Source organism: Erithacus rubecula (genome assembly GCF_903797595.1).
Source record: "Erithacus rubecula genome assembly, contig: scaffold_359_arrow_ctg1, whole genome shotgun sequence".
NCBI lineage: Eukaryota > Metazoa > Chordata > Aves > Passeriformes > Muscicapidae > Erithacus > Erithacus rubecula.
The window spans coordinates 44842-59739 of record NW_027635973.1 but is presented as its reverse complement, the minus strand read 5'-3'; the positions used below and the strand labels follow the sequence as shown (position 1 = coordinate 59739).

Here is a 14898-nt window from a genome sequence, read left to right as displayed (position 1 = left end):
GGCTCCGCTTGCTGCTCCTCAACCCAGGCCTCTCGAGGGACGGGCACTGGGAGCCCCTCTGACAAAGAATCCCTGCATTGCCTCTCTGCTTTGTTTTCATATAGGTAGCTCCAGGATGCTCACCTCATCCCACCCATCCTCTTCCGCAGCCAAGGGCTTCATCCACATGCTGGAATTGGACCCAACTTCCCAGGGGTCCTGATTGAGCCCTGCGTTTCTGTTGTGGTTCCAGCTGGAGTGCGTGGAGGATCTGTGCTTGTTCCCTCAGCACAGGCCGTAGCCAAGGACAAATCTTCGAGCATTCTCCAGTGGGATGGCTCCTGGGATGTCTCAACTTCATCCCATACAGATTCCTACTGCCATCCCACAGCTTCTTCCCTCTAAGACACCTTGTGGAATGTCCTTTTTTTCCCATTCCTGAAACTGTCTGTGCATGTTTCTGTCATCTTCTCACCTGTGCAGCTCCTGGACAGTCACCATTGCTTTGAGCTGGTGCAGCTCCTGCTGTGTCCCATCTCTGCGCTGGGACAATCCTCACACATTCATGTGCACCTGTTAGCAGTGCAGTTCTCAGCTTCTTGAGGATCCCCATGGGTAAAACTCTTTCAATGTAAAATACTCTTCGTCCCACTGGGACATCTCCTGCTCTGCCACAACTTCCCACCGGGAAATCTCGTGGGCCCTATTGCCACAGGTGCCCTCGTCCTCCTCGATGTGTGACAGTGTCACTCCTGACGTGGCCCCTGCTCCTGCCATTGCCCCCTGAGGGCCTGGGCGTGTGGCCAGCTGGGCACGAGCCAGGGGCACCATGGCAGGGGCTGCCTTTGGTGGCTTTGTGCTCCTCTGTCACCTTGGGCATCTGCACAGACAGATCCCGGGAGTTGCTTCCTCCTGCCGGAGCGGCTCTCCTGGCACTGGGCACCCCGGGCCCTGCAGTGCCCCTAGAAACCCTCAGCCAGGGCAGGACTCTCTGGTGCCCTAAGGCTCTCTGGCCACCACCATGTCCTGTGTCATCAAGGGCCCCGACACAGAGCGCCCGAGTCACCAAGGGCCACCCCGGCATCCCAAGAGCAGCGGGGCAGCCGGGAACGGGCCCGGAGCAGTCCCGGCCTTGGGGACAGTTTTGGTTTTGCAGGGCCTGGCTCTTGACAGTGACGGCCCCACAGAGGTGGCTGCTGTGAGAAGCTGCTGCGAGCTTCTAGCATGTCTGGCAGAGCCACTTCCTGATGGCTCTGATGATGGACACGCTGCTGACCAAGGCTGGGCAAAGGAGAGGGGTGGGAACTCCTCGATTATAATGTATTCAGAAAAAAAAAAAAAAAAGAAAAAAAGAAAAAAAAGCGCACACAGAGTTTTTGCTAGCCAGGGAAGAGGAGAAAGTGAGAACATATGAGGGAAGCAATGTGGAGACACCAGGGTCAGTGGAGTTGGCCAGGCAGGAGCTGCTCCAGGAGCTGGAGCTGAGATTCCTCTGCAGCCGTGCTGATCACCATGCTGAAGCAGCTGTGCCCTTGCAGCTTCTCATCTCATCCTCCAATGGTCTCCAGACTCAATTTGCAGTGAACAACCTATCCTACATGGACTGCTAAAAACACAAATAAAAATGACTTCTTGGATTGTGTTCAAGTACCATGAATTTAATACCATGTTGTATAATCCCTCAGATTATCACTGAAATTTTTTTTTATTACCTACAGGTGTTCCATAAACTAAAACAACGGCAGGTGCTGCTTATTATTTTCAATAATATATACAATGTCTTCTGAAGAAATAATAGACCTAGGGGAAACAAAGTGTATCAAAGCATCTCCATGACCCCCTCTGGGATTGCTCCAGCAGCTCCACATTCTGACCTTGACTCTGGTGCTGGATGCAGCTCTGCAGGTGGGGGCTGATGGAGTCACAGAACCACTTTGGCTGGCAAAGACCTTGCAGATCCATCCCTACGATTCCCGGTCCTACCAGGGCCACCACCCCTGATCCAGGTCCCCCCAAATCCATGTGGATTTGAAATCCCTCCAGCAATGGGGACTCCACAAGTGCCCTGGGCTGGAAATGGATTTCCAGGCATGAATTATTCCCAATATCCAACCCCACCCTCGACTGGGGCACAGCTGGAGGCTGTCCCCTCTCGTGCCCGCCCTCATTCTGTGGGAGCAGAGCCCAATCTCAGCTGGTTCCAAACTTTCCATGCTCTATCTGGGCACTCTTCCACAGGCACTGGGACTTAGTAGACACTGTTCCCAGGGCACTGGGACTGAAGGGGAAAATCCATCAATGGCTTGGAGAGAGGAGAAAGGAAATCTGGACACTTTATTCTTGTGCAACACAGTTTTATTGGAATGTAGAATTGTCTCGTGACATTTACTTATTTACTAGGTTTTCACTACATTAATGGACTTCTAAATCATAATTCAAATTCTGCTTATTCTCATTATTCTGCCTCCCCGTTTCCTTATGTACCTATCTTACCATTCTACTTAACATTCCTCTTCTTATCCTATGGATTTTCAAATTCTTGTTCCCATTACAATTCTTTTATGGATTCTAAATTTACTATTCATATTGGAATTCTTCTTCTCTCGGCTTTTAAGTTCTAATTCCTCTTCTTCTATGTATTCCTTAATAACTCTTCCTATTCCTCTTCTATGTATTCCTAAATTCCTAGTGCTAGTCCTAGTCCTCTTCCTCTACGTATTGCTAATATCTTATTCCTGTTCTACTGTCGCTCTTCAATTTATCTTTGGTTGGAGAATAGGCCCAGGCCCTTGGGGGTTCAGCTGCTCTTGGCTGCTTGGCCGGGTGGCAACGAGCTCAAGCAGTGACAATGACCCGCATGTGCCTTCTCAGCTAGAGAAGGAGCCAAGTTCTCAGTAACGTTGGCTGCTGCTGCAATGCCTTTGGTGTGTGTGTGTCACATTCCTGCCTTGGACACATCACTGTGACACTGTTCCTGTTCCTGTATGTTCCCCTGCTCCCATGGGTGTTGGCAGCCCCGGGTGTCCCCAGCCATGCAGGGAGGGAGACTCTGAAGCAATCTGTGCTGTGGTGCTCTGTCTGTGTCACTCCTCGGGCCGTGGCTTCAGGCAGGGACACAGGAACAGCCCCTGCAGAACCTGCAGCGCCCGCCTGAAGCGGGAGGGATGTTTCCTGGGGGGTCTGTGTGGGGCAGGCACGGAGCTCCCTTCCCTTCCTGGAGCAACTTCTGCTGCCCTTTCTGCAGCAATCCAGTGCTCCAGGGCATCCGGCTCCTGCTGCTGCTGCCGCAGTGCCTGCATCTCCAGCACAGCCTGGCTCAGGGGCTCCCTGGTGCTGTTCTGGATCATGGAGAGCTGAGCCTGGCTGCTGGCTGGAGTATTGAACAGGACACTGAGTGGGCTCTGTGTCTCCAGTGATTTCAGTTCAAGTGATGAGCTTGAATCTCTGTCCCTACCACCGAGCAGGGCCCTCCTTGCCACCTCCTCCTGCTCACGTTCTTCCCACAGGGAGAGCTGTTTGTTGTCATCTGCATCCTGTGGGAACATGTCTTGGACATTGCAGGCTTCCCTAAAGCTCAGCTCTGTTTCATATTTGACATCTTTTGGGGAAAGCTTCTCATCCTTGTAGTAATCCCCTTGGGGCAGTTCTTTCTCACTGTCACTCTCCCCTTGGAATGGCTCTTCTTCCAGGTTTTCTGCACCCAGGGACAGTTCCTTGTCACCCTTGCTGTCCCCTGGAATGGGCTCGATGGCCTCTGTAAATTTGGACAGCTCCTGGTCACCTGTGCTGTCCTTTGAACCAACCTCGACCGCCTCTTCCATCGAGGGCAGCTCCTCATCAGTCAGGTTGTCCATTGGAAGGACCACGATGGTCTCTTCAACTTGGAACAGCTCCTGGTCACTTGTGCTGTCTACTGAAACTACCTCAATGGCCTCTTCCCCTGGGGACAGCTCTTTCTCACTTGTGCTGTCCCCTGAAACCACCATGATGTCTTCTTCCCCTGGGAACAGCTCCTTGTCACTCCTGCTGTCCTCTGGAATGACTTCAATGTCCTTTTCCACTGAGGCCATGTCCCCATCAGTCGGGTTGTCCCCTGAAAGGACATTGATGTCCCCTTCCACTGGGGACAGCTGCTGGTCACTTGTGCTGTCACCTGAAGTGACCTCTCTGACCTCTTCCTCTTGGGACAGCTCTGGCTCAGTGTCGCTTTCCCATGGAGAGAGCTCGATGGCCTTTTCTACTTGGGAAAGCTGCTCATCCCTTATGCTGTCCACTGGAAAGAGCTTGCTTTCATCTTCCCTTGGGGACAGCTCTTGGTCATTTGTGCTGACCTCTGGACCATCCTCAATCTCCTCTTCCACTGGGGTCAGCTGCTTGTATCTTCTGCTGTCCTCTACACCAAATTCAGTGATCTCCTCCACTTGGGACAGATCCTCTTCACTTACACTGCCCCCTGAAGTGACCTCTATGGCCTCTTCCTCTTCAGACAGCTCTGAATCTGTGTCGCTGTCCTCTGGAGAGAGCTCCCTGTCATCTTCCTCTGGGGACAGCTCCTGCTCACTCTGGCTGTCCCCTTGAAAGAGCTCAAACTCTTCTATCACTTCAAACAGACTCTTGTAGCTGCCATTTTCCTCTTGGGGACGTTTGCAGTCATTATTCTGTCTCTCAGGCACTGTGCCCCTGAGGCTGCGCCCCATGGCTGCAGCCCCCGTGGGGATGGGTGGCACAGGCAGCAGCTGCCAGCTCGGGGACACACGGGCTGTGCCCTCCTGGGCCACCCTGAGCGGGGGCAGGAGCACCCTGGGCACGGGGCTGTGTGGCTGCCGAGGACAGGGGCTGCAGGGCTGCGGCCCCTTCTCCCCTGCACTGCCCAGCTCTGTACCCCGGCTCTCAGTGTCCCTGGGGCTCAGCAGGCGGGGCAGTGCTGGCAGCCGTGGCACAGGTGGCAGCGGTGGCAGACTGTCCCCACAGAGGGACAGAGCCTGGCTGCGGCTGCCCTGCAGCGCTGCCTGTAGCAGCCGGGGCTGCACCTCTGGGACCGTGAGGGATCCAAGATTTCTGGGTCCCACCTTTGGCTGCCCGAGGTGCACTGGTGGCAGCTTGATGGGCACCAGCGAGGAAGAGGATGAGGATGAGGAGGAGGAGGAGGAGGTGTGGGATGGAGACGGCTCCCTTGGCAGAGCAAAGATCCTGGCCTTCTCCATCCGCTGGCCTCTACTTCCTGCCTCATCCTTCACACCAGGCCTCCTCCGCAGGCTCAGCAATGGGCTGTGGGTGGCCTGGGAGTTGGGGTTCTCCATCTTCTCCACAATATCTACTGCTCTCAACTGCAGACAGGTCCAGGGAGCTGCTTCCTCCTCACAGAGCGGCGCTCCTGGGACTGAGCACTCCAGGGCTCTGCACTCCTTAAATACCTTGAGTTAAGGGTGGGGCTCCCTGATGTCACAATGATCTCTGGCCACCATCATGTCCCACATCAAAATAGTCCATGACACGAAGCGCCTGTGTCACCAAGGGCCACCCCCGGCATTCCACGAGCAGTGGAACAGCCAAGAACTGTCTGAGAGCAGCCCCGGACTCGTGGCCTTGTGGCCCCTGCTGTGTCCAGAGCCCTGAGAGGCTTTGGCCCCGCTGGCACACGCCAGCCCCAGCCCCAGGCTGCAGAGCCCTGGGTGTGCAGCTGCGCTGGCCAGGCACGAGCAATTGGCCCCAGGGCCATGCCAGGGCTGGGGCTGCCTTTGGTGGCTTTGTGCTCATCTGTCACCTTGGGCATCTGCACAGACACATCCCGGGAGTTGCTTCCTCCTGCCGGAGCGGCTCTCCTGGCACTGGGCACCCCGGGCCCTGCAGTGCCCCTAGAAACCCTCAGCCAGGGCGGGACTCTCTGGTGTCCCAAGGCTCTCTGGCCACCACCATGTCCTGTGTCATCAAGGGCCCCGACACAGAGCGCCCGAGTCACCAAGGGCCACCCCAGCACCCCAAGAGCAGCGGGGCAGCCGGGAACGGGCCCAGAGCAGGCCCGGCCTTGGGCACAGTTTTGGTTTTGCAGGGCCTGGCTCTTGACAGTGACGGCCCCACAGAGGTGGCTGCTGTGAGAAGCTGCTGCGAGCTTCTAGCATGTCTGGCAGAGCCAATTCCTGATGGCTCTGATGATGGACACACTGCTGGCCAAGGCTGGGTCATGGAGAGGGGTGGGAACTCCTCAATTATAATGTATTTAGAAAAAAATTAAAAAAAAACAAAAAAACAAAAACCCACACACAGAGTTTTTCCTAGCCAGGGAAGAGGAAGAAGTGAGAACATATGAGGGAAGCAATGTGGAGACACCAGGGTCAGTGGAGTTGGCCAGGCAGGAGCTGCTCCAGGAGCTGGAGCTGAGATTCCTCTGCAGCCGTGCTGATCACCATGCTGAAGCAGCTGTGCCCTTGCAGCTTCTCATCTCATCCTCCAATGGTCTCCAGACTCAATTTGCAGTGAACAGCCTATCGCACATGGACTGCTAACAACACAAATAAAAATGACGTCTTGGATTGTGTTCAAGTACCATGAATATAATACCATGTTATATAATCCCTCAGATTATCACTGATCATTTTTTTATTACCTAAACGTGCTCCATAATCTAAAACAACAGCAAGTCCTTCTCATTAATTTCAATAATATATATAATATCTTTTTGAGAAATAGTAGACCTAAGGGAAACAAAGTGTATCAAAGCATCTCCATGACCCCCTCTGGGATTGCTCCAGCAGCTCCACATTCTGACCTTGACTCTGGTGCTGGATGCAGCTCTGCAGGTGGGGGCTGATGGAGTCACAGAATCATTTTGGCTGGAAAAGACCTTGCAGATCCATCCCTACGACTCCCTGTCCTACCAGGGCCACAACCTTCCATCGAGGTCCCCCCAAATCCATGTGGATTTGAAATCCCTCCAGCAATGGGGTCTCTCCCACTGCCCTGGGCTGGAAATGGATTTCCAGGCATGAATTGTTCCCAATATCCAACCCAACCCTCGACTGGGGCACAGCTGGAGGCTGTTCCCTCTCATGCCCGCCCTCATTCTGTGGGAGCAGAGCTCAATCTCAGCTGGTTCCAAACTTTCCATGTTCTATCTGGGTTCTCTTCCACAGGCACTAGGACTTAGCAGTCACTGCTCCCAGGGCACTGGGACTGAAGGGGAAAAACCATCAATGGCTTGGAGAGAGGAGAAAGGAAATCTGGACACTTTGCTCTTGTGCAAAACAGTTTTATTGGAATGCAGAAATAACTTGTGACATTTACTTATTTACTCAGTTTTCACTACATTAAGGGAGTTCTAAATCATAATTCAAATTCTGCTTATTTTCATAATTCTCCCTCCTCGTTTCCTCATCTACATATCTTACCATTGTACTCAACATTCCTCTTCCTATCCTATGGGTTTTCAAACCCTTGTTCCTATTACTCTTCTTCTATGGATTCTAAAATTACTATTCATATTAGTATTCTTCTTCTCTCGGCTTTTAAGTTCTAGTTCCTCTTCTTATATGTATTCCTAAACAACTCTTCCTATTCCTCTTCTATGTATTCCTAAATTCCCAGTCCTAGTAATAGTCCTCTTTCTCTACGTGTTGCTAATATCTTATTCCTATCCTAATCTTTCTCTTCAATTTATCTTTAAAATATTCTTCTTCCTTTTCTTTTTGTTATTATCTTCACCTCCTTCATCTCTGTCTTCTTTACTGCCCTTGTCATCTTCCTTTTCTTCATTGTCTTTATTCTTGTCATTGCCTCTGTGATCTTCATGTTTGTCCTGGTTTGAAAGGACAGGTGTCTGCCAGTAAGGGCAGAAATTTCCCTTTTTGGAATAGACTTTGGTTCCACTCCCCCCCCCCCAAGTATTATAATTGTTTGAATCAAAGACTTGGAGGCAGAGATAAGGGGGGTGGGAATAACAGCTCTTTTGCTAATATATCTAACTGTACAAACAGAAAACAATAACATCTAAAATTGCTAACAGAACGAAATAGATAACTCGGTGTCAGTCCCTTTAGATGCAAGCACGCTGTTTCTGTGCTTAGTCCAGAGCCCGGATCTGCCAAAAAGGCAAGCAGGAACAAAGGCAGGAAGGAGGGGGGAGGGGCAGCAGCGGCCACGCCGGTCCCGGGCGGGAATGGGCTGGAGCGGCGGCTCCTCGCTCACCGTGTGTGTCCGGGGGATCAGCTGTGTCCGCAGAGGCAGGAGGCTGGAACGGGGCAGTTGCAGGGCAGGTGGTCGCAGAGGGTCTGGCTCTCCTGTGCTCGGCCGCGTGGCTGAACGATCCCAGGCGTCCTCCTCCGAGCTCGCCGGAAACGCGAGTGCCCTCCTGGAAACCTCAGAGGCCCCTCCGGGGCCGTCCCCACCCACCCCTTTGTCTGGACCCATCAGGGACCCTGGGTGTAGCCCGGCCAGCTCCATTGGCATGATAATGGGAAAAATTCCTTCAATTGACACAGTAACAGAAAAACACTCAACCCCCAACAATGTTCCTCTTTGTCGTCGTCATCTTCATCATATTTTCCCATCTCCATCTTATCCACACTCCTGTTCTATGGCCTACAGCTGGCCTGGAGGCCTCACAGTTATAAAAGATTTCCCCTTTATAACTGGATGTGACAGATTGTGTAATTCTGTTGATGGTGTAACTGGGTCGGTGGGGCCGGTTGGAGAGCAGGCCCAGGCCCTTGGGGGTTCAGCTGCTCTTGGCTGCTTGGCCGGGTGGCAACGAGCTCGAGCAGTGACAATGACCCGCATGTGCCTTCTCAGCTAGAGAAGGAGCCAAGGCCTCAGTAATGCTGGCTGCTGCTGCAATGCCTTTGGTGTGTGTGTGTCACATTCCTGCCTTGGACACATCACTGGGACACTGTTCCTGTTCCCATTGGTGCCCGGTGCCGTTGTTCAGAGAGCCATGGGTGCTGCAGCCCTGCAGGGAGGGCAGCTCTGGAGCAATGGCTGCTGTCACTGCCGTGTCTGTGCTACTCCTCGGGCCGTGGCCTCAGGCAGGGACAGCGGAACAGCCCCCGCAGTGCCCGCAGCGCCCGCCTGGAGCGGGAGGGACGTTTCCTGGGGGCACACAGCTGCCCATGGAGGGCCTGGGCGGGAGAAGCCGCGTGTCCCATGGGGGCTTGGCCCTGCAGGGAGGCAGACAAGGCACGGAGCGGCCCTGGGCTGCACGGCTCCGCTTGCTGCTCCTCAACCCAGGCCTCTCGAGGGACGGGCACTGGGAGCCCCTCTGACACAAAATCTCTCCATCAGCCCTTTCTGTTCCCTGTCCCGTCTTCTGTAGCTCCATCCCATATTCTCTCTCCAGTTGCTATTTCCATATTCCCTGTTGTGAGCGTCCGTCCGAGCCTCTCGTCTGTTTCTGCACAACAACCCTCGCCTGAGGCCTGCGCTGCCCAGGGATGGGAGGAACGCCAAGTGACTGTTCCGCAGGTGATGCCCACCAGGACTGGTTTCTCATGACAACTAGTCACGGGGCGCTGACTCAACAAAGCTCCCACAGATGGAAGAACAATGGACTGGTCCGGTATGGGCTGCCCTATGTGTGTTCATAACAACAAAGATGGTTTGGTGTGCCTTGAAACGTCCTGTTTCCACCTGTTCCTCAGGGTAACGAGCTCCACATACAATAGTCCATAAATCTTCCCACCTTTTGGCCAGAAGCCACTTACTTTGAGAAAGGACTATAAAAGTGACTTTCTCAGAGGAGACCCCTGAGATCTCCCCAGACGGCAACAGATATCTATTGGCTGCTCCACGAGGATTCGTCTGCCCGTCTTGGTAGCTACAATCCCAATCCCCCTTTCTCTCTCTCTCTCTCTCTCCCTCTCTCCCTGTCCCACTATCGCACTTTGATTAGCACTAAATAAAGTGCATTTCTGAAAAAGTAAACTGTTTTTGTCCCCTGCTGTGTCTTTTGTGCTCTGAGATCCATAAAACAACCAGTCACGACTCCCGCTCGGGTTGGGCAGATCGTGACACACCTCAACAGCACACAGCCAGCAGTATCAGATGAATCAAGATGCCATTATCCCCACCCATAAAATTTTGGCTAGAAAGTCAAAGGATGCTCAGTAAAACCCACTCACCCTTCAACTGCCCCAGTTTGCCTGTGGGCAAGTCTGACAAACAATAGAAATTGACTGTAGGCTATTGTGCCTTGAATGAAGTGACTCCACTGTGGGAGCTAAGACAGAGTACTGTGGATTTAATTAGCATAAGCAGCTTGATAACCAAGATGCCTTGGCAAGAGCAAACAGAGCTTTGAAGACTACATGAAGATTGGATCAAAACTGGTGACAGGAAAGAAGAATGAATCAAATAGAAATGTTGCAAAATGTGTAAATTTGTCTGTGTGATGTTTAACCCAACCAATGTGGTAAAAAATTACCAGCTTTCCTAAAAATGGTATATAAGCACATGTAGCTGAGAGTAAATTTGGATTCTGATCAGCAGTCAGTAGACCCCCTCTCTCTCCCAGTCGTTGATTCTCCAGTGCTGAGCGCTGCCGTGCCGGACACGCTGGATCTCCAGGAGGAGCTGGAGCCCAAGGCAGCAAAGTGGCACCATTGACATTGCCAATGCATTTTTCCTCCATTCCTTTGGCAGCAGAGTGCAGGCCTCAGTTTGCTTTCACCTGGGGGCACGTGCAGTACACCTGGAACCGACTGCCCCAGGGGTGGAAACACAGCCCCACCATCTGCCACGGGCTGATCCAGGCTGCACTGGAAAAGGGTAAAGCTCCAAAACATCTGCAATATATCAATAACATCATTGTGTGGAGGAACACAGCAATAAAAGTATTTGAGAAAGGAGAGAGGATCATCCAGATTCTGCTGGAAGGAGGTTTTGCCATGGAGAAGAGCAAAGTCAAGGGAGCTGCCAGAGAGATCCAGTTCCTGGGAGTAGAGTGGCAAGATGGACAGAGCCAGATCCCCACTGAAATGATCAATGAGATCATCACAGTGTCTCCACCAAGCAGCAAGAAGGAAACACAAGCTTTCCTAAGGGCCATAGGTTTTTAGAGAATGCATTCCTGAGTGCAGCCACATTGTGAGCCCTCTCTACCTGGTCACCCTAAGAAGAACAATTCCAGCTGTGGCCCAGCAACAAACCTTCACCCAGACCAAGGAGAAAATCGCTCATGCAGTGCCCTTGGCCCAGTCAGGACGGGACCAGAGGAGAGGAATGTGCTTTACTCTGCAGCCAAGAACAATGGCTTGTCCTGGAGCCTTTAGCAGAAGGTGCCTGGGGAGACACGAGGCCGAGCACTAGAATTCTGGAGTCAAAGTTACAGAAAGTCTGAAGGAAACTACACTCACAAAGAAACCCAAAAACCAAAACAAATAAACAAAAAACCCAACAAAATCTCAGCCACCTATAAGAAAATTCAAGCCACCAGAAGTGGAAAGTGGCTGCAGGGAGCCCCGCACGACGAGTCACACAAGCTACTGAAGGAGAAGATGAATCAAGTGCACTTGCTGAACGCAAAGCCATTCAGCTGGCCCTGGACACTGGTGAAACAGAGAACTGGCCAAAATACTGAATCATAAATAGTAGAAAATGGTCTGTGGAGTTAGTTAGACAGGTAAAAAAAAGGCCAGCTAGCAACATAAAGGAAAACCAATTGAGGCTGCTGATGAGTGGAAAAACATTGCCACTCAGACAAACTCTGTAAAAGTCCATCATGTAGATGGCCACGTCCACAAAAATCAGGCTAATAAAGAACACTAAAACAAGGAACAAGTAGATCAATCAGCAAAAATAGAGATGTCACTAATAAATTTAAATTAACAACATAAGGGATAGTTGTTCCTAGCTCAATAGGCCCACACTGCCTCAAGCCATCAAGGCAAAAATGCCACCTATAAGAAGGCACAAAAGTGAAATGCAGATTTAACTATAAATTGCATTTCTCAAGTTATCCATGACTGTAAGACATGTGCTAAAATCAAACAAGCCAAGCCCATAAGGCGTCTCTCATATAGGGGGCAGTATTCCAAATATAAGTATAAAGAAGCTGAGCAAATGAACTACATCACACTGCCTCAAACCCCCCAAGGCCATTGCTACGTGAGCACAATTGTAGAAGCCACCACTAGATCATTAGAAACCCACCCTGTACCTCACACTACTACTCAAAACACCGTCTGAAGCCCAAGAAAGCAAGTCCTATAAAGACACAGCACACCTGACAGAATCGTCAGACAACAGGACCCATTTCAAGAACAGACTTACAAACACCTCAGCCAAAAACCAGGACATGGAATAAATAGATCATATCCCTTATCACACACCAGCTACCAGGAAAGTTGAACAGTACAACAGACTACTAAAAATTAGCCTAAAGGCACTTGGCAGGGAATCATCCAAAAATTGAGAAATGAACTTAACAAAAGCCACCTAAATAGTCAACACCTGAGAGTCCATCACTCAAGCAAGTCCTGCCCAGTCTGAAGCCTTGCACACAGTGGATGGGGATAAAGTCCCTGTAGTGCACATAAAAGGTATTTTAAGACTGTTTAGATTAGGCCCAGCTCATGCAAAAGCAAACCAATCCGTACAATTGTTTTTGCTCAAAAACCTTGTTACACTTAGTAGGTAATGCAGAAAGATAAAGAAACCCATTAAGTACCACAGAAAAGCCTAATCTTAAGTGAAAACTGTGTGTAAATTTCACTGTGGATAAAAATATATAACAGAGTTGAAAGAAGGTGTTAATTAAGGTAGGATGCATATGGTAATAGAATAAGGAGTAGATAATGTCTTAATTTGCAATGCAAGATGCAAGCAGAAGTATACATTCTATCAGCATCTGCTGAAACCAGGTGGAGCAGGGCTCCTTATCTCTTCCATGACCCATCCCTCACAACTCCTCCCTAGAAGGAGTTACACCTTATGGGAGATCCCCAGCCAAGGAGAAAAGCCAAGTAATTCCAGACTAAATAAAATCTGAAATTTGAAACATCAGAGCAACCTTTCCCACTACATTCCCAAAAGAAGACCAGGCCTATCTTCATCACCACTAGATGTTAAAAACGTAACTACACCCTTCTCCAAAACCATTGCTTCAACAAAACTACATCTGTCACTCCAAGAAAACTACAGGTACCATTATTCAGACTGTAACCAACACCCTGAGCAACAGGGTTACAGGCTGCATTCTGACCTTGCCAGTGTATCGGTCTTTATATTACTATACATTTATTTTCATTTTCCTTTGAAAAACTGCTATTCTAAATTCCATATCTTTGCCAGGGAGCTCCTTAAATTCCAAGTCATATTAATTTAGAGGGAGGGAGTTTACATTTTCCGTTTCAAGAGAAGCTCCAGAGCTCCTCAGCACACACCTGTCTGTCAAACCAAGACAGTGCCCTGCTGCAGCTCCATCCCCATGGCAGGATCCGCGCTGGATGATCCCCAGGGACCCCCGGTGGGCAGAGCCCCCCTGAGCCCTGGTGCTGCTGATCCGTGTTGGGAAGACACCTGGCTGGGGGCTGCACTCCCTCCCCGTGGCCTGGATTTTCTCTGTATTTCTTTTTGTCCTTCCCAAACACCCAAAACTTGGGAATAAAAATATAGATGTTAAATAACGACCTGCTTGGGGACACGGGGGGGATCTTCCAGGGGATGCGGGGGACGCTCGGTTCCAGGGATTTGAGGGGTCCTGGGAGGGACCTGGGGGTTGCTCAGGGCGTTGGGCACCCCAGTTCCAGCGGCTCTGGCTGCACTGGGAGACCGCTGGGAGCGGAGTAGGAGCGGGAAGAGACGGGAGAGAAGCAGAGAGAGGAAGAGGAGGGACACAGGAGGAGCGGCAGGAAGGGGAGGAGCGATTTTGAAACCAGTCGTTTCCCTCACCGGCTCGGTGAGGTCGCAGTATCCCCGTGACCCGCAGTATCGCCCCCACAAAAACCCACGGGTGAGCGGGGAGGGGGAGCTCGCCCCAAATCCATCATGGGTGGCTCCGGGAGGGTTTTATTTTGCGGTTCAGGGGATGTTTGGATCTTGCAGGAGCGCAAAGCCGAGCCGGAAATGGCCCTGTCGGGATCTTGTTGCCTCCCATGTGGGATCGCCCGGTATCGCCGGGGACGGGGCGATATCAGTTCTGGGGATCCCCGGCAGAGCTGGGGGGGAAGGCGGGAGCCCCGGAGCGGGGAGAGCGGCAGAGGGGCGATCCCGGAGCCGGGGGACCCCCGGATGCCTGGAGGGGTGCGGGAGGTTGGTGCTGAGCGGGCTCCGGGCCCCCGAGGCTGAAAGGGGCGCTGACTGCTCCAGCTGCCCTTGGGCAGCGCCACCATCAAACCCAACGCGCTCAGCCCTTGTTTTCCCCCCAAACCAGGATTTCCCGAACTTAGGCTGCATTGAGGAGGAGGAGGCCATGAGGACGAGGTCGATGTCCCGGAAGCCGCAGGCAGGTGAGGAGGAAGTCAGTGCCCCTTTCCCCCTGTGTCCTGCTCCATCTCCCAGCCCAGCACGGCCCCGGCTGCAGCACAGCCCTGGGGGGATCTCCTTGCCCTTGCCTCTGGCACGGAGGCAAATCCCATCCTGTCCTTGTCCTTCCTCCCCCAGACAAGGAGCTGAGCACGGACAGCAGGGAGGACAAATCCCCGCGGCACAGCCTCGGGCAAGAGGCCGTTTGCAGCGGCTCCACGGCGCAGGAATGCAACGGGGAGGAAAAGCCCCGCAGATCCCGCAGCAGGAGGGGCTGCAAACGCACAGCCCGGGGATCCCAGCAGGAAAGAGCCAGCCCGGGCCGGGGAGGCGGCCGGAGCTTGGAGTTGGGGTTGCGTGAGCAGCTTCACCATGGGGAGAAGCCCCACAAGTGCTCGGAATGTGGGAAGGGCTTCAGGTGGAGATCTGACCTGATCATACACCGGAGAATGCACACGGGAGAACGGC

The 14898-nt window shown here is 52.2% G+C and overlaps 1 long non-coding RNA gene across 1 annotated transcript; it reads left to right on the top strand.

The window, feature by feature from the left end:
• Positions 1-340: 340 nt before the first annotated feature.
• LOC306816087 lies at positions 341-6519 on the top strand. Its single transcript, XR_013777571.1, has 2 exons — positions 341-546; positions 6461-6519. It is a non-coding gene; the product is annotated as an uncharacterized lncRNA (long non-coding RNA).
• Positions 6520-14898: the final 8379 nt, after the last annotated feature.